The sequence below is a fragment of the Ascidiella aspersa genome, chromosome 2 (genome assembly GCF_963924565.1).
Source record: "Ascidiella aspersa chromosome 2, kaAscAspe10.2, whole genome shotgun sequence".
Taxonomy (NCBI): Eukaryota; Metazoa; Chordata; class Ascidiacea; order Phlebobranchia; family Ascidiidae; genus Ascidiella; species Ascidiella aspersa.
The window spans coordinates 39,476,106-39,493,551 of NC_139448.1; the positions used below are offsets into that span (position 1 = coordinate 39,476,106).

Below are 17,446 nucleotides of genomic sequence, written 5' to 3' on the forward strand. Positions count from 1 at the left end.
ATTCTTAAAGTGGCAAAAATACATTTTTTTTTGTTTCTTTATGACATAAGTTGTCGTGGCCGAGTGGTTAAGGCGACAGACTAGAAATCTGTTGGGCTCTGCCCGCGTAGGTTCGAATCCTGCCGACAACGAATATTTATTTTAATTCTTAAAGTGGCAAAAATACAATTTTTTTTGTTTCATTTTGAAATAAGTTTTCGTGGCCGAGTGGTTAAGGCGACAGACTTGAAATCTGTTGGGTTCTGCCCGCGTAGGTTCGAATCCTGCCGACAACGAATATTTATTTTAATTCTTAAAGTGACAAAAATACAATTTGTTTTTTTTTCTCATTGACATAAGTTGTCGTGGCCGTTTGGTTAAGGCGACAGACTTGAAATCTGTTGGGCTCTGCCCGCGTAGGTTCGAATCCTGCCGACAACGAATATTTATTTTAATTTTTAAATTGGCAAAAATACATTTTTTTTTGTTCCTTATTGACATAAGTTGTCGTGGCCGAGTGGTTAAGGCGACAGACTGGAAATCTGTTGGGCTCTGCCCGCGTAGGTTCGAATCCTGCCTACATCGAATATTTATTTTAATTCTTAAAGTGACAAAAATACAATTTGTTTTTGTTTCTTTTTGACAAAAGTTGTCGTGGCCGAGTGGTTAAGGGGACAGACTTGAAATCTGTTGGGCTCTGCCCGCTTAGGTTCGAATCCTGCCGACAACGAATATTTATTATAATTCTTAAAGTGGCAAAAATACAATTTTTTTTTTATTTCATTTTGAAATAAGTTGTCGTGGCCGAGTGGTTAAGGCGACATACTAGAAATCTGTTGGGCTCTGCCCGCGTAGGTTCGAATCCTGTCGACAACGAATATTTATTTTAATTCTTAAAGTGGCAAAAATACAATTTGTTTTTGTTTCTGTTTGACAAAAGTTTTCGTGGCCGAGTGGTTAAGGCGACAGACTTGAAATCTGTTGGGCTCTGCCCGCGCAGGTTCGAATCCTGCCTACAACGAATATTTATTTTAATTCTTAAAGTGACAAAAATACAATTTGTTTTTGTTTCTTTTTGACATAAGTTGTCGTGGCCGAGTGGTTAAGGCGACAGACTAGAAATCTGTTGGGCTCTGCCCGCGTAGGTTCGAATCATGCCGACAACGAATATTTATTTTAATTCTTAAAGTGACAAAAATACAATTTGTTTTTTTTTCTTATTGACATAAGTTGTCGTGGCCGAGTGGTTAAGGCGACATACTTGAAATCTGTTGGGCTCTGCCCGCGTAGGTTCGAATCCTGCCGACAACGAAAATTTATTTTAATTCTTAAAATGACAAAAATACAGTTTGACAATTTGTTTTTTTTTTCTTATTGACATAAGTTGTCGTGGCCGAGTGGTTAAGGCGACAGACTTGAAATCTGTTGGGCTCTGCCCGCGTAGGTTCGAATCCTGCCGACAACGAATATTTATTTTAAATCTTAAAGTGGCAAAAATACAATTTTTTTTGTTTCATTTTGAAATAAGTTGTCGTGGCCGAGTGGTTAAGGCGACAGACTTGAAATCTGTTGGACTCTGCCCGCGTAGGTTCGAATCCTGCCGACAACGAATATTTATTTTAATTCTTAAAGTGACAAAAATACAATTTGTTTTTTTTTCTCATTGACATAAGTTGTCGTGGCCGAGTGGTTAAGGCGACAGACTTGAAATCTGTTGGGCTCTGCCCGCGTAGGTTCGAATCCTGCCGACAACGAATATTTATTTTAATTCTTAAAGTGGCAAAAATACATTTTTTTTTGTTTCTTTATAGTTGTCGTGGCCGAGTGGTTAAGGCGACATACTAGAAATCTGTTGGGCTCTGCCCGCGTAGGTTCGAATCCTGCCGACAACGAATATTTATTTTAATTCTTAAAGTGACAAAAATACAATTTGTTTTTGTTTCTTATTGACATAAGTTGTCGTGGCCGAGTGGTTAAGGCGACAGACTAGAAATCTGTTGGTCTCTGCCCGCGTAGGTTCGAATCCTGCCGACAACGATTTGATTTTAATTCTTAAAGTGACAAAAATACAATTTGTTTTTGTTTATTTTTGACATAAGTTATCGTGGCCGAGTGGTTAAGGCGACAGACTAGAAATCTATTGGGCTCTGCCCGCGGAGGTTCGAATCCTGCCGACAACGAATATTTACTTTAATTCTTAAAGTGGCAAAAATACAGTTTGTTTTTGTTTCTTTATGACATAAGTTGTCGTGGCCGAGTGGTTAAGGCGACAGACTAGAAATCTGTTGGGCTCTGCCCGCGTAGGTTCGAATCCTGCCGACAACGAATATTTATTTTAATTCTTAAAATGACAAAAATAAAGTTTGACAATTTGTTTTCGTTTCTTTCTGACATAAGTTGTCGTGGCCGAGTGGTTAAGGCGACAGACTAGAAATCTGTTGGGCTCTGCCCGCTTAGGTTCGAATCCTGCCAACAACGAATATTTATTTTAATTCTTAAAATGACAAAAATACAATTTGTTTTTGTTTCATTTTCACATAAGTTGTCGTGGCCGAGTGGTTAAGTCGACAGACTAGAAATCTGTTGGGCTCTGCCCGCGTAGGTTCGAATCCTGCCGACAACGAATATTTATTTTAATTCTTAAAGTGGCAAAACTACAATTTTTTTTGTTTCATTTTGAAATAAGTTGTCGTGGCCGAGTGGTTAAGGCGACAGACTAGAAATCTGTTGGGCTCTGCCCGCGTAGGTTCGAAACCTGCCGACAACGAATATTTATTCGAATTCTTAAAGTGGCAAAAATACAATTTGTTTTTGTTTCATTTTGAAATAAGTTGTCGTGGCCGAGTGGTTAAGGCGACATACTAGAAATCTGTTGCGCTCTGCCCGCGTAGGTTCGAATCCTGCCGACAACGAATATTTATTTTAATTCTTAAAGTGACAAAAATACAGTTTGTTTTTGTTTCTTTTTGACAAAATTGTCGTGGCCGAGTGGTTAAGGCGACAGACTTGAAATCTGTTGGGCTCTGCCCGCGTAGGTTCGAATCCTGCCGACAACGAATATTTATTTTAATTCTTAAAGTGGCAAAAATACAGTTTGTTTATGTTCCTTTTTGACATAAGTTGTCGTGGCCGAGTGGTTAAGGCGACAGACTAGAAATCTGTTGGGCTCTGCCCGCGTAGGTTCGAATCCTGCCGACAACGAATATTTATTTTAATTCTTAAAGTGACAAAAATACAATTTGTTTTTGTTTCTTATTGACATAAGTTGTCGTGGCCGAGTGGTTAAGGCGACAGACTAGAAATCTGTTGGGCTCTGCCCGCGTAGGTTCGAATCCTGCCGACAACGAATATTTATTTTAATTCTTAGAGTGACAAAAATACAATTTGTTTTTTTTTCTTATTGACATAAGTTGTCGTGGCCGAGTGGTTTAGGCGACATATTTGAAATCTGTTGGGCTCTGCCCGCGTAGGTTCGAATCCTGCCGACAACGAATATTTATTTTAATTCTTAAAGTGGCAAAAATACAATTTGTTTTTGTTTCTTTTTGACATAAGTTGTCGTGGCCGAGTGGTTAAGGCGACATACTTGAAATCTGTTGGGCTCTGCCCGCGTAGGTTCGAATCCTGCCGACAACGAATATTTATTTTAATTCTTAAAATGACAAAAATACAGTTTGACAATTTGTTTTCGTTTCTTTTTGACATAAGTTGTCGTGGCCGAGTGGTTAAGGCGACAGACTTGAAATCTATTGCGCTCTGCCCGCGTAGGTTCGAATCTTGCCGACAACGAATATTTATTTAATTCTTAAAGTGACAAAAATCCAATTTGTTTTTGTTTCTTTTTGACATAAGTTGTCGTGGCCGAGTGGTTAAGGCGACAGACTTGAAATCTGTTGGGCTCTGCCCGCGTAGGTTCGAATCCTGCCGACAACGATTTGATTTTTATTTTTAAAGTGACAAAAATACAAATTGTTTTTGTTTCATTTTCACATAAGTTGTCGTGGCCGAGTGGTTAAGGCGACAGACTTGAAATCCGTTGGGCTCTGCCCGCGTAGGTTCAAATCCTGCCGACAACGAATATTTATTATAATTCTTAAAGTGGCAAAAATACATTTTTTTTTGTTTCTTTATGACATAAGTTGTCGTGGCCGAGTGGTTAAGGCGACAGACTAGAAATTTGTTGGGCTCTGCCCGCGTAGGTTCGAATCCTGCCGACAACGAATATTTATTTTAAATCTTAAAGTGGCAAAAATACAATTTTTTTTGTTTCATTTTGAAATAAGTTGTCGTGGCCGAGTGGTTAAGGCGACAGGCTTGAAATCTGTTGGACTCTGCCCGCGTAGGTTCGAATCCTGCCGACAACGAATATTTATTTTAATTCTTAAAGTGACAAAAATACATTTTTTTTTGTTTCTTTATAGTTGTCGTGGCCGAGTGGTTAGGGCGACAGACTAAAAATCTGTTGGGCTCTGCACGCGTAGGTTCGAATCCTGCCGACAACGAATATTTATTTTAATTCTTAAAGTGGCAAAAATACAATTTGTTTTTTTTTCTCATTGACATAAGTTGTCGTGGCCGAGTGGTTAAGGCGACAGGCTTGAAATCTGTTGGACTCTGCCCGCGTAGGTTCGAATCCTGCCGACAACGAATATTTATTTTAAATCTTAAAGTGGCAAAAATACAATTTGTTTTTTTTTCTCATTGACATAAGTTGTCGTGGCCGAGTGGTTAAGGCGACAGACTTGAAATCTGTTGGGCTCTGCCCGCGTAGGTTCGAATCCTGCCGACAACGAATATTTATTTTAATTCTTAAAGTGACAAAAATACATTTTTTTTTGTTTCTTTATAGTTGTCGTGGCCGAGTGGTTAGGGCGACAGACTAGAAATCTGTTGGGCTCTGCACGCGTAGGTTCGAATCCTGCCGACAACGAATATTTATTTTAATTCTTAAAGTGGCAAAAATACAATTTTTTTTGTTTCATTTTGAAATAAGTTGTAGTGGCCGAGTGGTTAAGGCGACATACTAGAAATCTGTTGAGCTCTGCCCGCGTAGGTTCGAATCCTGCCGACAACGAATATTTATTTTAATTCTTAAAGTGGCAAAAATACAATTTGTTTTTATTTCTTTTTGACAAAAGTTGTCGTGGCCGAGTGTTTAATGCGACAGACTTGAAATCTGTTGGGCTCTGCCCGCGTAGGTTCGAATCCTGCCGACAACGAATATTTATTTTAATTCTTAAAGTGGCAAAAATACAATTTTTTTTGTTTCATTTTGAAATAAGTTGCCGTGGCCGAGTGGTTAAGGCGACATACTAGAAATCTGTTGGGCTCTGCCCACGTAGGTTCGAATCCTGCCGACAACGAATATTTATTTTAATTCTTAAAGTGACAAAAATACAATTTGTTTTTGTTTCCTATTGACATAAGTTGTCGTGGCCGAGTGGTTAAGGCGACAGACTTGAAATCTGTTGGGCTCTGCCCGCGTAGGTTCGAATCCTGCCGACAACGAAAATTTATTTTAATTCATAAAGTGGCAAAAATACAATTTGTTTTTGTTTCTTATTGATATAAGTTGTCGTGGCCGAGTGGTTAAGGCGACAGACTAGAAATCTGTTGGGCTCTGCCCGTGTAGTTTCGAATCCTGCCGACAACGAATATTTATTTTAATTCTTAGAGTGACAAAAATACAATTTGTTTTTTTTTCTTATTTACATAAGTTGTCGTGGCCGAGTGGTTAAGGCGACAGACTTGAAATCTGTTGGGCTCTGCCCGCGTAGGTTCGAATCCTGCCGACAACGATTTGATTTTTATTTTTAAAGTGACACAAATACAAATTGTTTTTGTTTCATTTTGAAATAAGTTGTCGTGGCCGAGTGGTTAAGGCGACAGACTTGAAATCTGTTGGGCTCTGCCCGCGTAGGTTCGAATCCTGCCGACAACGAATATTTATTATAATTCTTAAAGTGGCAAAAATACATTTTTTTTTGGTTTCTTTATGACATAAGTTGTCGTGGCCGAGTGGTTAAGGCGACAGACTAGAAATCTGTTGGGTTCTGCCCGCGTAGGTTCGAATCCTGCCGACAACGAATATTTATTTTAATTCTTAAAGTGACAAAAATACAATTTGTTTTTTTTTTCTCATTGACATAAGTTGTCGTGGCCGATTGGTTAAGGCGACAGACTTGAAATCTGTTGGGCTCTGCCCGCGTAGGTTCGAATCCTGCCGACAACGAATATTTATTTTAATTCTTAAAGTGGCAAAAATACAATTTGTTTTTGTTTCTGTTTGACAAAAGTTTTCGTGGCCGAGTGGTTAAGGCGACAGACTTGAAATCTGTTGGGCTCTGCCCGCGCAGGTTCGAATCCTGCCTACAACGAATATTTATTTTAATTCTTAAAGTGACAAAAATACAATTTGTTTTTGTTTCTTTTTGACATAAGTTGTCGTGGCCGAGTGGTTAAGGCGACAGATTAGAAATCTGTTGGGCTCTGCCCGCGTAGGTTCGAATCATGCCGACAACGAATATTTATTTTAATTCTTAAAATGACAAAAATACAGTTTGTTTTTGTTTCTTTTTGACATAAGTTGTCGTGGCCGAGTGGTTAAGGCGACAGACTAGAAATCTGTTGGGCTCTGCCCGCGTAGGTTCGAATCATGCCGACAACGAATATTTATTTTAATTCTTAAAGTGACAAAAATACAATTTGTTTTTTTTTCTTATTGACATAAGTTGTCGTGGTCGAGTGGTTAAGGCGACAGACTTGAAATCTGTTGGGCTCTGCCCGCGTAGGTTCGAATCCTGCCGACAACGAATATTTATTTTAATTCTTAAAATGACAAAAATACAGTTTGACAATTTGTTTTTTTTTTCTTATTGACATAAGTTGTCGTGGCCGAGTGGTTAAGGCGACAGACTTGAAATCTGTTGGGCTCTGCCCGCGTAGGTTCGAATCCTGCCGACAACGAATATTTATTTTAAATCTTAAAGTGGCAAAAATACAATTTTTTTTGTTTCATTTTGAAATAAGTTGTCGTGGCCGAGTGGTTAAGGCGACAGACTTGAAATCTGTTGGACTCTGCCCGCGTAGGTTCGAATCCTGCCGACAACGAATATTTATTTTAATTCTTAAAGTGACAAAAATACAATTTGTTTTTTTTTCTCATTGACATAAGTTGTCGTGGCCGAGTGGTTAAGGCGACAGACTTGAAATCTGTTGGGCTCTGCCCGCGTAGGTTCGAATCCTGCCGACAACGAATATTTATTTTAAATCTTAAAGTGGCAAAAATACAATTTTTTTTGTTTCATTTTGAAATAAGTTGTCGTGGCCGAGTGGTTAAGGCGACAGACTTGAAATCTGTTGGACTCTGCCCGCGTAGGTTCGAATCCTGCCGACAACGAATATTTATTTTAATTCTTAAAGTGACAAAAATACAATTTGTTTTTTTTTCTCATTGACATAAGTTGTCGTGGCCGAGTGGTTAAGGCGACAGACTTGAAATCTGTTGGGCTCTGCCCGCGTAGGTTCGAATCCTGCCGACAACGAATATTTATTTTAAATCTTAAAGTGACAAAAATACAATTTGTTTTTGTTTCTTATTGACATAAGTTGTCGTGGCCGAGTGGTTAAGGCGACAGACTGGAAATCTGTTGGGCTCTGCCCGCGTAGGTTCGAATCCTGCCGACAACGAATATTTATTTTAATTCTTAAAGTGACAAAAATACAATTTGTTTTTGTTTCTTTTTGACAAAAGTTGTCGTGGCCGAGTGGTTAAGGGGACAGACTTGAAATCTGTTGGGCTCTGCCCGCGTAAGTTCGAATCCTGCCGACAACGAATATTTATTTTAATTCTTAAAGTGACAAAAATACATTTTTTTTTGTTTCTTTCTAGTTGTCGTGGCCGAGTGGTTAGGGCGACAGACTAGAAATCTGTTGGGCTCTGCCCGCGAGGTTCGAATCCTGCCGACAACGAATATTTATTTTAATTCTTAAAGTGGCAAAAATACAATTTTTTTTTGTTTCATTTTGAAATAAGTTGTCGTGGCCGAGTGGTTAAGGCGACAGACTTGAAATCTGTTGGGTTCTGCCCGCGTAGGTTCGAATCCTGCCGACAACGAATATTTATTTTAATTCTTAAAATGACAAAAATACAGTTTGACAATTTGTTTTCGTTTCTTTTTGAAATAAGTTGTCGTGGCCGAGTGGTTAAGGCGACAGACTTGAAATCTGTTGGGCTCTGCCCGCGTAGGTTCGAATCCTGCCTACAAAGAATATTTATTTTAATTCTTAAAGTGGCAAAAATACAATTTTTTTTGTTTCTTTATAGTTGTCGTGGCCGAGTGGTTAAGGCGACATACTAGAAATCTGTTGGGCTCTGCCCGCGTAGGTTCGAATCCTGCCGACAACGAATATTTATTTTAATTCTTAAAGTGACAAAAATACAATTTGTTTTTGTTTCTTATTGACATAAGTTGTCGTGGCCGAGTGGTTAAGGCGACAGACTGGAAATCTGTTGGGCTCTGCCCGCGTAAGTTCGAATCCTGCCGACAACGAATATTTATTTTAATTCTTAAAGTGGCAAAAATACAATTTGTTTTTGTTTCTTTTTGACAAAAGTTGTCGTGGCCGAGTGGTTAAGGCGACAGACTGGAAATCTGTTGGGCTCTGCCCGCGTAAGTTCGAATCCTGCCGACAACGAATATTTATTTTAATTCTTAAAGTGACAAAAATACAATTTGTTTTTGTTTCTTTTTGACAAAAGTTGTCGTGGCCGAGTGGTTAAGGGGACAGACTTGAAATCTGTTGGGCTCTGCCCGCGTAAGTTCGAATCCTGCCGACAACGAATATTTATTTTAATTCTTAAAGTGGCAAAAATACAATTTGTTTTTGTTTCTGTTTGACAAAAGTTTTCGTGGCCGAGTGGTTAAGGCGACAGACTTGAAATCTGTTGGGCTCTGCCCGCGCAGGTTCGAATCCTGCCGACAACGAATATTTATTTTAATTCTTAAAGTGACAAAAATACATTTTTTTTGTTTCTTTTTAGTTGTCGTGGCCGAGTGGTTAGGGCGACAGACTAGAAATCTGTTGGGCTCTGCCCGGGAGGTTCGAATCCTGCCGACAACGAATATTTATTTTAATTCTTAAAGTGGCAAAAATACAATTTTTTTTTGTTTCATTTTGAAATAAGTTGTCGTGGCCGAGTGGTTAAGGCGACATACTAGAAATCTGTTGTGCTCTGCCCGCGTAGGTTCGAATCCTGCCGACAACGAATATTTATTTTAATTCTTAAAGTGGCAAAAATACAATTTGTTTTTATTTCTTTTTGACAAAAGTTGTCGTGGCCGAGTGGTTAAGGCGACAGACTTGAAATCTGTTGGGTTCTGCCCGCGTAGGTTCGAATCCTGCCGACAACGAATATTTATTTTAATTCTTAAAATGACAAAAATACAGTTTGACAATTTGTTTTCGTTTCTTTTTGAAATAAGTTGTCGTGGCCGAGTGGTTAAGGCGACAGACTTGAAATCTGTTGGGCTCTGCCCGCGTAGGTTCGAATCCTGCCTACAAAGAATATTTATTTTAATTCTTAAAGTGGCAAAAATACAATTTTTTTTGTTTCTTTATAGTTGTCGTGGCCGAGTGGTTAAGGCGACAGACTAGAAATCTGTTGGGCTCTGCCCGCGTAGGTTCGAATCCTGTCGACAACGAATATTTATTTTAATTCTTAAAGTGGCAAAAATACAATTTGTTTTTGTTTCTGTTTGACAAAAGTTTTCGTGGCCGAGTGGTTAAGGCGACAGACTTGAAATCTGTTGGGCTCTGCCCGCGCAGGTTCGAATCCTGCCGACAACGAATATTTATTTTAATTCTTAAAGTGACAAAAATACAATTTGTTTTTGTTTCTTTTTGACATAAGTTGTCGTGGCCGAGTGGTTAAGGCGACAGACTAGAAATCTGTTGGGCTCTGCCCGCGTAGGTTCGAATCATGCCGACAACGAATATTTATTTTAATTCTTAAAGTGACAAAAATACAATTTGTTTTTTTTTCTTATTGACATAAGTTGTCGTGGCCGAGTGGTTAAGGCGACAGACTTGAAATCTGTTGGGCTCTGCCCGCGTAGGTTCGAATCCTGCCGACAACGAATATTTATTTTAATTCTTAAAATGACAAAAATACAGTTTGACAATTTGTTTTTTTTTTTTTATTGACATAAGTTGTCGTGGCCGAGTGGTTAAGGCGACAGACTTGAAATCTGTTGGGCTCTGCCCGCGTAGGTTCGAATCCTGCCGACAACGAATATTTATTTTAAATCTTAAAGTGGCAAAAATACAATTTTTTTTGTTTCATTTTGAAATAAGTTGTCGTGGCCGAGTGGTTAAGTCGACAGACTTGAAATCTGTTGGACTCTGCCCGCGTAGGTTCGAATCCTGCCGACAACGAATATTTATTTTAATTCTTAAAGTGACAAAAATACAATTTGTTTTTTTTTTCTCATTGACATAAGTTGTCGTGGCCGAGTGGTTAAGGCGACAGACTTGAAATCTGTTGGGATCTGCCCGCGTAGGTTCGAATCCTGCCGACAACGAATATTTATTTTAATTCTTAAAGTGGCAAAAATACATTTTTTTTTGTTTTTTTATAGTTGTCGTGGCCGAGTGGTTAAGGCGACATACTAGAAATCTGTTGGGCTCTGCCCGCGTAGGTTCGAATCCTGCCGACAACGAATATTTATTTTAATTCTTAAAGTGACAAAAATACAATTTGTTTTTGTTTCTTATTGACATAAGTTGTCGTGGCCTAGTGGTTAAGGCGACAGACTGGAAATCTGTTGGGCTCTGCCCGCGTAGGTTCGAATCCTGCCGACAACGAATATTTATTTTAATTCTTAAAGTGACAAAAATACAATTTGTTTTTGTTTCTTTTTGACAAAAGTTGTCGTGGCCGAGTGGTTAAGGGGACAGACTTGAAATCTGTTGGGCTCTGCCCGCGTAGGTTCGAATCCTGCCGACAACGAATATTTATTTTAATTCTTAAAGTGACAAAAATACATTTTTTTTTGTTTCTTTATAGTTGTCGTGGCCGAGTGGTTAGGGCGACAGACTAGAAATCTGTTGGGCTCTGCCCGCGAGGTTCGAATCCTGCCGACAACGAATATTTATTTTAATTCTTAAAGTGGCAAAAATACAATTTTTTTTTGTTTCATTTTGAAATAAGTTGTCGTGGCCGAGTGGTTAAGGCGACATACTAGAAATCAATTGTGCTCTGCCCGCGTAGGTTCGAATCCTGCCGACAACGAATATTTATTTTAATTCTTAAAGTGGCAAAAATACAATTTGTTTTTATTTCTTTTTGACAAAAGTTGTCGTGGCCGAGTGGTTAAGGCGACAGACTTGAAATCTGTTGGGCTCTGCCCGCGTAGGTTCGAATCCTGCCGACAACGAATATTTATTTTAATTCTTAAAATGACAAAAATACAGTTTGACAATTTGTTTTCGTTTGTTTTTGAAATAAGTTGTCGTGGCCGAGTGGTTAAGGCGACAGACTTGAAATCTGTTGGGCTCTGCCCGCGTAGGTTCGAATCCTGCCGATAAAGAATATTTATTTTAATTCTTAAAGTGGCAAAAATACAATTTTTTTTGTTTCATTTTGAAATAAGTTGCCGTGGCCGAGTGGTTAAGGCGACAGACTTGAAATCTGTTGGGCTCTGCCCGCGTAGGTTCGAATCCTGCCGTCAACGAATATTTATTTTAATTCTTAAAGTGACAAAAATACAATTTGTTTTTGTTTCCTATTGACATAAGTTGTCGTGGCCGAGTGGTTAAGGCGACAGACTTGAAATCTGTTGGGCTCTGCCCGTGTAGGTTCGAATCCTGCCGACAACGAAAATTTATTTTAATTCTTAAAGTGACAAAAATACAATTTGTTTTTGTTTCCTATTGACATAAGTTGTCGTGACCGAGTGGTTAAGGCGACAGACTAGAAATCTGTTGGGCTCTGCCCGCGTAGGTTCGAATCCTGCCGACAACGAATATTTATTTTAATTCTTAAAGTGACAAAAATACAATTTGTTTTTGTTTCTTTTTGACATAAGTTGTCGTGGCCGAGTGGTTAAGGCGACAGACTTGAAATCTGTTGGCCTCTGCCCGCGTAGGTTCGAATCCTGCCGACAACGAATATTTATTTTAATTCTTAAAATGACAAAAATACAGTTTGACAATTTGTTTTCGTTTCTTTTTGACATAAGTTGTCGTGGCCGAGTGGTTAAGGCGACATACTAGAAATCTATGGGCTCTGCCCGCCTAGGTTCGAATCCTGCCGACAACGAATATTTATTTTAATTCTTAAAGTGACAAAAATACAATTTGTTTTTGTTTCCTATTGACATAAGTTGTCGTGGCCGAGTGGTTAAGGCGACAGACTTGAAATCTGTTGGGCTCTGCCCGCGTAGGTTCGAATCCTGCCGACAACGAAAATTTATTTTAATTCTTAAAGTGGCAAAAATACAATTTGTTTTTGTTTCCTATTGACATAAGTTGTCGTGGCCGAGTGGTTAAGGCGACAGACTAGAAATCTGTTCGGCTCTGCCCGCGTAGGTTCGAATCCTGCCGACAACGAATATTTATTTTAATTCTTAAAGTGGCAAAAATACAACTTGTTTTTGTTTCTTTTTGACATAAGTTGTCGTGGCCGAGTGGTTAAGGCGACAGACTAGAAATCTGTTCGGCTCTGCCCGTTTAGGTTCGAATCCTACCGACAACGAATATTTATTTTAATTCTTAGAGTGACAAAAATACAATTTGTTTTTTTTTCTTATTGACATAAGTTGTCGTGGCCGAGTGGTTAAGGCGACATACTTGAAATCTGTTGGGCTCTGCCCGCGTAGGTTCGAATCCTGCCGACAACAAATATTTATTTTAATTCTTAAAATGACAAAAATACAGTTTGACAATTTGTTTTCGTTTCTTTTTGACATAAGTTGTCGTGGCCGAGTGGTTAAGGCGACAGACTTGAAATCTATTGCGCTCTGCCCGCGTAGGTTCGAATCCTGCCGACAACGAATATTTATTTTATTTCTTAAAGTGACAAAAATACAATTTGTTTTTGTTTCTTTTTGACAAAAGTTGTCGTGGCCAAGTGGTTAAGGCGACAGACTTGAAATCTGTTGGGCTCTGCCCGCGTAGGTTCGAATCCTGCCGACAACGATTTGATTTTTATTTTTAAATAGACAAAAATACAAATTGTTTTTGTTTCATTTTCACATAAGTTGTCGTGGCCGAGTGGTTAAGGCGACAGACTTGAAATCTGTTGGGCTCTGCCCGCGTAGGTTCGAATCCTGCCGACAACGAATATTTATTATAATTCTTAAAGTGGCAAAAATACATTTTTTTTTTGTTTCTTTATGACATAAGTTGTCGTGGCCGAGTGGTTAAGGCGACAGACTAGAAATCTGTTGGGCTCTGCCCGCGTAGGTTCGAATCCTGCCGACAACGAATATTTATTTTAATTCTTAAAGTGACAAAAATACAATTTGTTTTTTTTTCTCATTGACATAAGTTGTCGTGGCCGAGTGGTTAAGGCGACAGACTTGAAATCTGTTGGGCTCTGCCCGCGTAGGTTCGAATCCTGCCGACAACGAATATTTATTTTAATTCTTAAAGTGGCAAAAATACATTTTTTTTTGTTTCTTTATAGTTGTCGTGGCCGAGTGGTTAAGGCGACATACTAGAAATCTGTTGGGCTCTGCCCGCGTAGGTTCGAATCCTGCCGACAACGAATATTTATTTTAATTCTTAAAGTGACAAAAATACAATTTGTTTTTGTTTCTTATTGACATAAGTTGTCGTGGCCGAGTGGTTAAGGCGACAGACTGGAAATCTGTTGGGCTCTGCCCGCATAGGTTCGAATCCTGCCTACAACGAATATTTATTTTAATTCTTAAAGTGACAAAAATACAATTTGTTTTTGTTTCTTTTTGACAAAAGTTGTCGTGGCCGAGTGGTTAAGGGGACAGACTTGAAATCTGTTGGGCTCTGCCCGCGTAGGTTCGAATCCTGCCTACAACGAATATTTATTATAATTCTTAAAGTGGCAAAAATACAATTTTTTTTTTATTTCATTTTGAAATAAGTTGTCGTGGCCGAGTGGTTAAGGCGACATACTAGAAATCTGTTGGGCTCTGCCCGCGTAGGTTCGAATCCTGTCGACAACGAATATTTATTTTAATTCTTAAAGTGGCAAAAATACAATTTGTTTTTGTTTCTGTTTGACAAAAGTTTTCGTGGCCGAGTGGTTAAGGCGACAGACTTGAAATCTGTTGGGCTCTGCCCGCGTAGGTTCGAATCCTGCCGACAACGAATATTTATTTTAATTCTTAAAGTGACAAAAATACAATTTGTTTTTGTTTCTTTTTGACATAAGTTGTCGTGGCCGAGTGGTTAAGGCGACAGACTAGAAATCTGTTGGGCTCTGCCCGCGTAGGTTCGAATCCTGCCGACAACGAATATTTATTTTAATTCTTAAAATGACAAAAATACAGTTTGACAATTTGTTTTTTTTTTCTTATTGACATAAGTTGTCGTGGCCGAGTGGTTAAGGCGACAGACTTGAAATCTGTTGGCCTCTGCCCGCGTAGGTTCGAATCCTGCCGACAACGAATATTTATTTTAATTCTTAAAATGACAAAAATGCGGTTTGACAATTTTTTTTTGTTTCTTTTTGACATAAGTTGTCGTGGCCGAGTGGTTAAGGCGACAGACTTGAAATCTGTTGGGCTCTGCCCGCGTAAGTTCGAATCCTGCCGACAACGAATATTTATTTTAATTCTTAAAATGACAAAAATACAGTTTGACAATTTGTTTTTGTTTATTTTTGACATAAGTTGTCGTGGCCGAGTGGTTAAGGCGACAGACTTGAAATCTGTTGCGCTCTGCCCGCGTAGGTTCGAATCCTGCCGACAACGAATATTTATTTTAATTCTTAGAGTGACAAAAATACAATTTGTTTTTGTTTCTTTTTGACAAAAGTTGTCGTGGCCGAGTGGTTAAGGCGACAGACTTGAAATCTTTTGGGCTCTGCCCGCGTAGGTTCGAATCCTGCCGACAACGATTTGATTTTTATTTTTAAAGTGACAAAAATACAAATTGTTTTTGTTTCATTTTCACATAAGTTGTCGTGGCCGAGTGGTTAAGGCGACAGACTTGAAATCTGTTGGGCTCTGCCCGCGTAGGTTCGAATCCTGCCGACAACGAATATTTATTTTAATTCTTAAAGTGGGAAAAATACATTTTTTTTTGTTTCTTTATAGTTGTCGTGGCCGAGTGGTTAAGGCGACAGACTTGAAATCTGTTGGGCTCTGCCCGCGTAGGTTCGAATCCTGCCGACAACGAATATTTATTTTAAATCTTAAAGTGGCAAAAATACAATTTTTTTTGTTTCATTTTGAAATAAGTTGTCGTGGCCGAGTGGTTAAGTCGACAGACTTGAAATCTGTTGGACTCTGCCCGCGTAGGTTCGAATCCTGCCGACAACGAATATTTATTTTAATTCTTAAAGTGACAAAAATACAATTTGTTTTTTTTTCTCATTGACATAAGTTGTCGTGGCCGAGTGGTTAAGGCGACAGACTTGAAATCTGTTGGGATCTGCCCGCGTAGGTTCGAATCCTGCCGACAACGAATATTTATTTTAATTCTTAAAGTGGCAAAAATACATTTTTTTTTGTTTTTTTATAGTTGTCGTGGCCGAGTGGTTAAGGCGACAGACTTGAAATCTGTTGGGATCTGCCCGCGTAGGTTCGAATCCTGCCGACAACGAAAATTTATTTTAATTCTTAAAGTGACAAAAATACAATTTGTTTTTGTTTCCTATTGACATAAGTTGTCGTGGCCGAGTGGTTAAGGCGACAGACTAGAAATCTGTTGGGCTCTGCCCGCGTAGGTTCGAATCCTGCCGACAACGAATATTTATTTTAATTCTTAAAGTGACAAAAATACAATTTGTTTTTGTTTCTTTTTGACATAAGTTGTCGTGGCCGAGTGGTTAAGGCGACAGACTTGAAATCTGTTGGGCTCTGCCCGCGTAGGTTCGAATCCTGCCGACAACGAATATTTATTTTAATTCTTAAAATGACAAAAATACAGTTTGACAATTTGTTTTCGTTTCTTTTTGACATAAGTTGTCGTGGCCGAGTGGTTAAGGCGACATACTAGAAATCTATGGGCTCTGCCCGCCTAGGTTCGAATCCTGCCGACAACGAATATTTATTTTAATTCTTAAAGTGACAAAAATACAATTTGTTTTTGTTTCCTATTGACATAAGTTGTCGTGGCCGAGTGGTTAAGGCGACAGACTTGAAATCTGTTGGGCTCTGCCCGCGTAGGTTCGAATCCTGCCGACAACGAAAATTTATTTTAATTCTTAAAGTGGCAAAAATACAATTTGTTTTTGTTTCCTATTGACATAAGTTGTCGTGGCCGAGTGGTTAAGGCGACAGACTAGAAATCTGTTCGGCTCTGCCCGCGTAGGTTCGAATCCTGCCGACAACGAATATTTATTTTAATTCTTAAAGTGGCAAAAATACAACTTGTTTTTGTTTCTTTTTGACATAAGTTGTCGTGGCCGAGTGGTTAAGGCGACAGACTAGAAATCTGTTCGGCTCTGCCCGTTTAGGTTCGAATCCTACCGACAACGAATATTTATTTTAATTCTTAGAGTGACAAAAATACAATTTGTTTTTTTTTCTTATTGACATAAGTTGTCGTGGCCGAGTGGTTAAGGCGACATATTTGAAATCTGTTGGGCTCTGCCCGCGTAGGTTCGAATCCTGCCGACAACAAATATTTATTTTAATTCTTAAAATGACAAAAATACAGTTTGACAATTTGTTTTCGTTTCTTTTTGACATAAGTTGTCGTGGCCGAGTGGTTAAGGCGACAGACTTGAAATCTATTGCGCTCTGCCCGCGTAGGTTCGAATCCTGCCGACAACGAATATTTATTTTATTTCTTAAAGTGACAAAAATACAATTTGTTTTTGTTTCTTTTTGACAAAAGTTGTCGTGGCCAAGTGGTTAAGGCGACAGACTTGAAATCTGTTGGGCTCTGCCCGCGTAGGTTCGAATCCTGCCGACAACGATTTGATTTTTATTTTTAAATAGACAAAAATACAAATTGTTTTTGTTTCATTTTCACATAAGTTGTCGTGGCCGAGTGGTTAAGGCGACAGACTTGAAATCTGTTGGGCTCTGCCCGCGTAGGTTCGAATCCTGCCGACAACGAATATTTATTATAATTCTTAAAGTGGCAAAAATACATTTTTTTTTGTTTCTTTATGACATAAGTTGTCGTGGCCGAGTGGTTCAGGCGACAGACTAGAAATCTGTTGGGCTCTGCCCGCGTAGGTTCGAATCCTGCCGACAACGAATATTTATTTTAATTCTTAAAGTGACAAAAATACAATTTGTTTTTTTTT

The 17,446-nt window shown here is 38.8% G+C and overlaps 76 non-coding genes across 76 annotated transcripts; all 76 read left to right on the forward strand.

The window, feature by feature from the left end:
- Positions 1 to 49: 49 nt before the first annotated feature.
- Trnas-aga (transfer RNA serine (anticodon AGA)) lies at positions 50 to 131 on the forward strand. Its single transcript has one exon. It is a non-coding gene; the product is annotated as a tRNA-Ser (tRNA).
- Positions 132 to 482: 351 nt separating this feature from the next.
- Trnas-gga (transfer RNA serine (anticodon GGA)) lies at positions 483 to 564 on the forward strand. Its single transcript has one exon. It is a non-coding gene; the product is annotated as a tRNA-Ser (tRNA).
- A 499-nt stretch (positions 565 to 1,063) lies between these two features.
- On the forward strand, positions 1,064 to 1,145 carry Trnas-aga (transfer RNA serine (anticodon AGA)). The gene has a single exon. It is a non-coding gene; the product is annotated as a tRNA-Ser (tRNA).
- A 63-nt stretch (positions 1,146 to 1,208) lies between these two features.
- Positions 1,209 to 1,290, forward strand: Trnas-uga (transfer RNA serine (anticodon UGA)). The gene has a single exon. It is a non-coding gene; the product is annotated as a tRNA-Ser (tRNA).
- A 72-nt stretch (positions 1,291 to 1,362) lies between these two features.
- Trnas-uga (transfer RNA serine (anticodon UGA)) lies at positions 1,363 to 1,444 on the forward strand. Its single transcript has one exon. It is a non-coding gene; the product is annotated as a tRNA-Ser (tRNA).
- A 62-nt stretch (positions 1,445 to 1,506) lies between these two features.
- On the forward strand, positions 1,507 to 1,588 carry Trnas-uga (transfer RNA serine (anticodon UGA)). Its single transcript has one exon. It is a non-coding gene; the product is annotated as a tRNA-Ser (tRNA).
- A 63-nt stretch (positions 1,589 to 1,651) lies between these two features.
- Positions 1,652 to 1,733, forward strand: Trnas-uga (transfer RNA serine (anticodon UGA)). The gene has a single exon. It is a non-coding gene; the product is annotated as a tRNA-Ser (tRNA).
- A 201-nt stretch (positions 1,734 to 1,934) lies between these two features.
- On the forward strand, positions 1,935 to 2,016 carry Trnas-aga (transfer RNA serine (anticodon AGA)). Its single transcript has one exon. It is a non-coding gene; the product is annotated as a tRNA-Ser (tRNA).
- A 206-nt stretch (positions 2,017 to 2,222) lies between these two features.
- Trnas-aga (transfer RNA serine (anticodon AGA)) lies at positions 2,223 to 2,304 on the forward strand. Its single transcript has one exon. It is a non-coding gene; the product is annotated as a tRNA-Ser (tRNA).
- A 216-nt stretch (positions 2,305 to 2,520) lies between these two features.
- On the forward strand, positions 2,521 to 2,602 carry Trnas-aga (transfer RNA serine (anticodon AGA)). The gene has a single exon. It is a non-coding gene; the product is annotated as a tRNA-Ser (tRNA).
- A 62-nt stretch (positions 2,603 to 2,664) lies between these two features.
- On the forward strand, positions 2,665 to 2,746 carry Trnas-aga (transfer RNA serine (anticodon AGA)). Its single transcript has one exon. It is a non-coding gene; the product is annotated as a tRNA-Ser (tRNA).
- Positions 2,747 to 2,953: 207 nt separating this feature from the next.
- Positions 2,954 to 3,035, forward strand: Trnas-uga (transfer RNA serine (anticodon UGA)). The gene has a single exon. It is a non-coding gene; the product is annotated as a tRNA-Ser (tRNA).
- Positions 3,036 to 3,098: 63 nt separating this feature from the next.
- Trnas-aga (transfer RNA serine (anticodon AGA)) lies at positions 3,099 to 3,180 on the forward strand. Its single transcript has one exon. It is a non-coding gene; the product is annotated as a tRNA-Ser (tRNA).
- A 63-nt stretch (positions 3,181 to 3,243) lies between these two features.
- On the forward strand, positions 3,244 to 3,325 carry Trnas-aga (transfer RNA serine (anticodon AGA)). The gene has a single exon. It is a non-coding gene; the product is annotated as a tRNA-Ser (tRNA).
- Positions 3,326 to 3,533: 208 nt separating this feature from the next.
- Positions 3,534 to 3,615, forward strand: Trnas-uga (transfer RNA serine (anticodon UGA)). The gene has a single exon. It is a non-coding gene; the product is annotated as a tRNA-Ser (tRNA).
- A 215-nt stretch (positions 3,616 to 3,830) lies between these two features.
- On the forward strand, positions 3,831 to 3,912 carry Trnas-uga (transfer RNA serine (anticodon UGA)). The gene has a single exon. It is a non-coding gene; the product is annotated as a tRNA-Ser (tRNA).
- Positions 3,913 to 3,973: 61 nt separating this feature from the next.
- Positions 3,974 to 4,055, forward strand: Trnas-uga (transfer RNA serine (anticodon UGA)). The gene has a single exon. It is a non-coding gene; the product is annotated as a tRNA-Ser (tRNA).
- Positions 4,056 to 4,117: 62 nt separating this feature from the next.
- On the forward strand, positions 4,118 to 4,199 carry Trnas-aga (transfer RNA serine (anticodon AGA)). Its single transcript has one exon. It is a non-coding gene; the product is annotated as a tRNA-Ser (tRNA).
- Positions 4,200 to 4,399: 200 nt separating this feature from the next.
- On the forward strand, positions 4,400 to 4,481 carry Trnaf-aaa (transfer RNA phenylalanine (anticodon AAA)). Its single transcript has one exon. It is a non-coding gene; the product is annotated as a tRNA-Phe (tRNA).
- A 208-nt stretch (positions 4,482 to 4,689) lies between these two features.
- On the forward strand, positions 4,690 to 4,771 carry Trnas-uga (transfer RNA serine (anticodon UGA)). The gene has a single exon. It is a non-coding gene; the product is annotated as a tRNA-Ser (tRNA).
- A 634-nt stretch (positions 4,772 to 5,405) lies between these two features.
- Positions 5,406 to 5,487, forward strand: Trnas-uga (transfer RNA serine (anticodon UGA)). Its single transcript has one exon. It is a non-coding gene; the product is annotated as a tRNA-Ser (tRNA).
- A 208-nt stretch (positions 5,488 to 5,695) lies between these two features.
- On the forward strand, positions 5,696 to 5,777 carry Trnas-uga (transfer RNA serine (anticodon UGA)). The gene has a single exon. It is a non-coding gene; the product is annotated as a tRNA-Ser (tRNA).
- Positions 5,778 to 5,838: 61 nt separating this feature from the next.
- Trnas-uga (transfer RNA serine (anticodon UGA)) lies at positions 5,839 to 5,920 on the forward strand. Its single transcript has one exon. It is a non-coding gene; the product is annotated as a tRNA-Ser (tRNA).
- A 63-nt stretch (positions 5,921 to 5,983) lies between these two features.
- On the forward strand, positions 5,984 to 6,065 carry Trnas-aga (transfer RNA serine (anticodon AGA)). The gene has a single exon. It is a non-coding gene; the product is annotated as a tRNA-Ser (tRNA).
- Positions 6,066 to 6,129: 64 nt separating this feature from the next.
- Positions 6,130 to 6,211, forward strand: Trnas-uga (transfer RNA serine (anticodon UGA)). Its single transcript has one exon. It is a non-coding gene; the product is annotated as a tRNA-Ser (tRNA).
- A 208-nt stretch (positions 6,212 to 6,419) lies between these two features.
- Positions 6,420 to 6,501, forward strand: Trnas-aga (transfer RNA serine (anticodon AGA)). The gene has a single exon. It is a non-coding gene; the product is annotated as a tRNA-Ser (tRNA).
- Positions 6,502 to 6,564: 63 nt separating this feature from the next.
- Trnas-aga (transfer RNA serine (anticodon AGA)) lies at positions 6,565 to 6,646 on the forward strand. The gene has a single exon. It is a non-coding gene; the product is annotated as a tRNA-Ser (tRNA).
- Positions 6,647 to 6,709: 63 nt separating this feature from the next.
- Trnas-uga (transfer RNA serine (anticodon UGA)) lies at positions 6,710 to 6,791 on the forward strand. The gene has a single exon. It is a non-coding gene; the product is annotated as a tRNA-Ser (tRNA).
- Positions 6,792 to 6,863: 72 nt separating this feature from the next.
- Trnas-uga (transfer RNA serine (anticodon UGA)) lies at positions 6,864 to 6,945 on the forward strand. Its single transcript has one exon. It is a non-coding gene; the product is annotated as a tRNA-Ser (tRNA).
- Positions 6,946 to 7,007: 62 nt separating this feature from the next.
- Trnas-uga (transfer RNA serine (anticodon UGA)) lies at positions 7,008 to 7,089 on the forward strand. The gene has a single exon. It is a non-coding gene; the product is annotated as a tRNA-Ser (tRNA).
- Positions 7,090 to 7,152: 63 nt separating this feature from the next.
- On the forward strand, positions 7,153 to 7,234 carry Trnas-uga (transfer RNA serine (anticodon UGA)). The gene has a single exon. It is a non-coding gene; the product is annotated as a tRNA-Ser (tRNA).
- Positions 7,235 to 7,296: 62 nt separating this feature from the next.
- On the forward strand, positions 7,297 to 7,378 carry Trnas-uga (transfer RNA serine (anticodon UGA)). The gene has a single exon. It is a non-coding gene; the product is annotated as a tRNA-Ser (tRNA).
- A 63-nt stretch (positions 7,379 to 7,441) lies between these two features.
- Trnas-uga (transfer RNA serine (anticodon UGA)) lies at positions 7,442 to 7,523 on the forward strand. The gene has a single exon. It is a non-coding gene; the product is annotated as a tRNA-Ser (tRNA).
- A 63-nt stretch (positions 7,524 to 7,586) lies between these two features.
- Trnas-gga (transfer RNA serine (anticodon GGA)) lies at positions 7,587 to 7,668 on the forward strand. Its single transcript has one exon. It is a non-coding gene; the product is annotated as a tRNA-Ser (tRNA).
- Positions 7,669 to 8,013: 345 nt separating this feature from the next.
- On the forward strand, positions 8,014 to 8,095 carry Trnas-uga (transfer RNA serine (anticodon UGA)). The gene has a single exon. It is a non-coding gene; the product is annotated as a tRNA-Ser (tRNA).
- Positions 8,096 to 8,449: 354 nt separating this feature from the next.
- On the forward strand, positions 8,450 to 8,531 carry Trnas-gga (transfer RNA serine (anticodon GGA)). Its single transcript has one exon. It is a non-coding gene; the product is annotated as a tRNA-Ser (tRNA).
- Positions 8,532 to 8,594: 63 nt separating this feature from the next.
- Trnas-gga (transfer RNA serine (anticodon GGA)) lies at positions 8,595 to 8,676 on the forward strand. The gene has a single exon. It is a non-coding gene; the product is annotated as a tRNA-Ser (tRNA).
- A 208-nt stretch (positions 8,677 to 8,884) lies between these two features.
- Positions 8,885 to 8,966, forward strand: Trnas-uga (transfer RNA serine (anticodon UGA)). Its single transcript has one exon. It is a non-coding gene; the product is annotated as a tRNA-Ser (tRNA).
- Positions 8,967 to 9,310: 344 nt separating this feature from the next.
- On the forward strand, positions 9,311 to 9,392 carry Trnas-uga (transfer RNA serine (anticodon UGA)). Its single transcript has one exon. It is a non-coding gene; the product is annotated as a tRNA-Ser (tRNA).
- A 209-nt stretch (positions 9,393 to 9,601) lies between these two features.
- Positions 9,602 to 9,683, forward strand: Trnas-aga (transfer RNA serine (anticodon AGA)). Its single transcript has one exon. It is a non-coding gene; the product is annotated as a tRNA-Ser (tRNA).
- Positions 9,684 to 9,746: 63 nt separating this feature from the next.
- On the forward strand, positions 9,747 to 9,828 carry Trnas-uga (transfer RNA serine (anticodon UGA)). The gene has a single exon. It is a non-coding gene; the product is annotated as a tRNA-Ser (tRNA).
- Positions 9,829 to 9,891: 63 nt separating this feature from the next.
- On the forward strand, positions 9,892 to 9,973 carry Trnas-aga (transfer RNA serine (anticodon AGA)). The gene has a single exon. It is a non-coding gene; the product is annotated as a tRNA-Ser (tRNA).
- A 63-nt stretch (positions 9,974 to 10,036) lies between these two features.
- Trnas-uga (transfer RNA serine (anticodon UGA)) lies at positions 10,037 to 10,118 on the forward strand. The gene has a single exon. It is a non-coding gene; the product is annotated as a tRNA-Ser (tRNA).
- Positions 10,119 to 10,190: 72 nt separating this feature from the next.
- Trnas-uga (transfer RNA serine (anticodon UGA)) lies at positions 10,191 to 10,272 on the forward strand. Its single transcript has one exon. It is a non-coding gene; the product is annotated as a tRNA-Ser (tRNA).
- Positions 10,273 to 10,480: 208 nt separating this feature from the next.
- Positions 10,481 to 10,562, forward strand: Trnas-uga (transfer RNA serine (anticodon UGA)). Its single transcript has one exon. It is a non-coding gene; the product is annotated as a tRNA-Ser (tRNA).
- Positions 10,563 to 10,763: 201 nt separating this feature from the next.
- On the forward strand, positions 10,764 to 10,845 carry Trnas-gga (transfer RNA serine (anticodon GGA)). Its single transcript has one exon. It is a non-coding gene; the product is annotated as a tRNA-Ser (tRNA).
- A 63-nt stretch (positions 10,846 to 10,908) lies between these two features.
- On the forward strand, positions 10,909 to 10,990 carry Trnas-uga (transfer RNA serine (anticodon UGA)). Its single transcript has one exon. It is a non-coding gene; the product is annotated as a tRNA-Ser (tRNA).
- Positions 10,991 to 11,335: 345 nt separating this feature from the next.
- Positions 11,336 to 11,417, forward strand: Trnas-uga (transfer RNA serine (anticodon UGA)). The gene has a single exon. It is a non-coding gene; the product is annotated as a tRNA-Ser (tRNA).
- A 215-nt stretch (positions 11,418 to 11,632) lies between these two features.
- Trnas-uga (transfer RNA serine (anticodon UGA)) lies at positions 11,633 to 11,714 on the forward strand. The gene has a single exon. It is a non-coding gene; the product is annotated as a tRNA-Ser (tRNA).
- A 63-nt stretch (positions 11,715 to 11,777) lies between these two features.
- Trnas-uga (transfer RNA serine (anticodon UGA)) lies at positions 11,778 to 11,859 on the forward strand. Its single transcript has one exon. It is a non-coding gene; the product is annotated as a tRNA-Ser (tRNA).
- Positions 11,860 to 11,922: 63 nt separating this feature from the next.
- Positions 11,923 to 12,004, forward strand: Trnas-aga (transfer RNA serine (anticodon AGA)). Its single transcript has one exon. It is a non-coding gene; the product is annotated as a tRNA-Ser (tRNA).
- A 63-nt stretch (positions 12,005 to 12,067) lies between these two features.
- Trnas-uga (transfer RNA serine (anticodon UGA)) lies at positions 12,068 to 12,149 on the forward strand. Its single transcript has one exon. It is a non-coding gene; the product is annotated as a tRNA-Ser (tRNA).
- Positions 12,150 to 12,364: 215 nt separating this feature from the next.
- On the forward strand, positions 12,365 to 12,446 carry Trnas-uga (transfer RNA serine (anticodon UGA)). Its single transcript has one exon. It is a non-coding gene; the product is annotated as a tRNA-Ser (tRNA).
- Positions 12,447 to 12,509: 63 nt separating this feature from the next.
- Trnas-aga (transfer RNA serine (anticodon AGA)) lies at positions 12,510 to 12,591 on the forward strand. Its single transcript has one exon. It is a non-coding gene; the product is annotated as a tRNA-Ser (tRNA).
- Positions 12,592 to 12,799: 208 nt separating this feature from the next.
- Trnas-uga (transfer RNA serine (anticodon UGA)) lies at positions 12,800 to 12,881 on the forward strand. Its single transcript has one exon. It is a non-coding gene; the product is annotated as a tRNA-Ser (tRNA).
- A 216-nt stretch (positions 12,882 to 13,097) lies between these two features.
- Positions 13,098 to 13,179, forward strand: Trnas-uga (transfer RNA serine (anticodon UGA)). Its single transcript has one exon. It is a non-coding gene; the product is annotated as a tRNA-Ser (tRNA).
- Positions 13,180 to 13,240: 61 nt separating this feature from the next.
- On the forward strand, positions 13,241 to 13,322 carry Trnas-uga (transfer RNA serine (anticodon UGA)). Its single transcript has one exon. It is a non-coding gene; the product is annotated as a tRNA-Ser (tRNA).
- Positions 13,323 to 13,385: 63 nt separating this feature from the next.
- On the forward strand, positions 13,386 to 13,467 carry Trnas-aga (transfer RNA serine (anticodon AGA)). Its single transcript has one exon. It is a non-coding gene; the product is annotated as a tRNA-Ser (tRNA).
- Positions 13,468 to 13,530: 63 nt separating this feature from the next.
- Positions 13,531 to 13,612, forward strand: Trnas-uga (transfer RNA serine (anticodon UGA)). Its single transcript has one exon. It is a non-coding gene; the product is annotated as a tRNA-Ser (tRNA).
- A 201-nt stretch (positions 13,613 to 13,813) lies between these two features.
- Positions 13,814 to 13,895, forward strand: Trnas-gga (transfer RNA serine (anticodon GGA)). The gene has a single exon. It is a non-coding gene; the product is annotated as a tRNA-Ser (tRNA).
- A 354-nt stretch (positions 13,896 to 14,249) lies between these two features.
- Trnas-uga (transfer RNA serine (anticodon UGA)) lies at positions 14,250 to 14,331 on the forward strand. The gene has a single exon. It is a non-coding gene; the product is annotated as a tRNA-Ser (tRNA).
- A 63-nt stretch (positions 14,332 to 14,394) lies between these two features.
- On the forward strand, positions 14,395 to 14,476 carry Trnas-aga (transfer RNA serine (anticodon AGA)). Its single transcript has one exon. It is a non-coding gene; the product is annotated as a tRNA-Ser (tRNA).
- Positions 14,477 to 14,548: 72 nt separating this feature from the next.
- On the forward strand, positions 14,549 to 14,630 carry Trnas-uga (transfer RNA serine (anticodon UGA)). Its single transcript has one exon. It is a non-coding gene; the product is annotated as a tRNA-Ser (tRNA).
- A 71-nt stretch (positions 14,631 to 14,701) lies between these two features.
- On the forward strand, positions 14,702 to 14,783 carry Trnas-uga (transfer RNA serine (anticodon UGA)). Its single transcript has one exon. It is a non-coding gene; the product is annotated as a tRNA-Ser (tRNA).
- Positions 14,784 to 14,999: 216 nt separating this feature from the next.
- Trnas-uga (transfer RNA serine (anticodon UGA)) lies at positions 15,000 to 15,081 on the forward strand. Its single transcript has one exon. It is a non-coding gene; the product is annotated as a tRNA-Ser (tRNA).
- Positions 15,082 to 15,142: 61 nt separating this feature from the next.
- On the forward strand, positions 15,143 to 15,224 carry Trnas-uga (transfer RNA serine (anticodon UGA)). The gene has a single exon. It is a non-coding gene; the product is annotated as a tRNA-Ser (tRNA).
- Positions 15,225 to 15,280: 56 nt separating this feature from the next.
- Trnas-uga (transfer RNA serine (anticodon UGA)) lies at positions 15,281 to 15,362 on the forward strand. Its single transcript has one exon. It is a non-coding gene; the product is annotated as a tRNA-Ser (tRNA).
- Positions 15,363 to 15,569: 207 nt separating this feature from the next.
- On the forward strand, positions 15,570 to 15,651 carry Trnas-uga (transfer RNA serine (anticodon UGA)). Its single transcript has one exon. It is a non-coding gene; the product is annotated as a tRNA-Ser (tRNA).
- Positions 15,652 to 15,707: 56 nt separating this feature from the next.
- Positions 15,708 to 15,789, forward strand: Trnas-uga (transfer RNA serine (anticodon UGA)). Its single transcript has one exon. It is a non-coding gene; the product is annotated as a tRNA-Ser (tRNA).
- A 63-nt stretch (positions 15,790 to 15,852) lies between these two features.
- Positions 15,853 to 15,934, forward strand: Trnas-aga (transfer RNA serine (anticodon AGA)). The gene has a single exon. It is a non-coding gene; the product is annotated as a tRNA-Ser (tRNA).
- Positions 15,935 to 15,997: 63 nt separating this feature from the next.
- Positions 15,998 to 16,079, forward strand: Trnas-uga (transfer RNA serine (anticodon UGA)). Its single transcript has one exon. It is a non-coding gene; the product is annotated as a tRNA-Ser (tRNA).
- Positions 16,080 to 16,294: 215 nt separating this feature from the next.
- On the forward strand, positions 16,295 to 16,376 carry Trnas-uga (transfer RNA serine (anticodon UGA)). The gene has a single exon. It is a non-coding gene; the product is annotated as a tRNA-Ser (tRNA).
- Positions 16,377 to 16,439: 63 nt separating this feature from the next.
- On the forward strand, positions 16,440 to 16,521 carry Trnas-aga (transfer RNA serine (anticodon AGA)). The gene has a single exon. It is a non-coding gene; the product is annotated as a tRNA-Ser (tRNA).
- A 506-nt stretch (positions 16,522 to 17,027) lies between these two features.
- Trnas-uga (transfer RNA serine (anticodon UGA)) lies at positions 17,028 to 17,109 on the forward strand. The gene has a single exon. It is a non-coding gene; the product is annotated as a tRNA-Ser (tRNA).
- Positions 17,110 to 17,170: 61 nt separating this feature from the next.
- On the forward strand, positions 17,171 to 17,252 carry Trnas-uga (transfer RNA serine (anticodon UGA)). Its single transcript has one exon. It is a non-coding gene; the product is annotated as a tRNA-Ser (tRNA).
- A 62-nt stretch (positions 17,253 to 17,314) lies between these two features.
- Trnas-aga (transfer RNA serine (anticodon AGA)) lies at positions 17,315 to 17,396 on the forward strand. Its single transcript has one exon. It is a non-coding gene; the product is annotated as a tRNA-Ser (tRNA).
- The last annotated feature ends 50 nt before the right edge of the window (positions 17,397 to 17,446 follow it).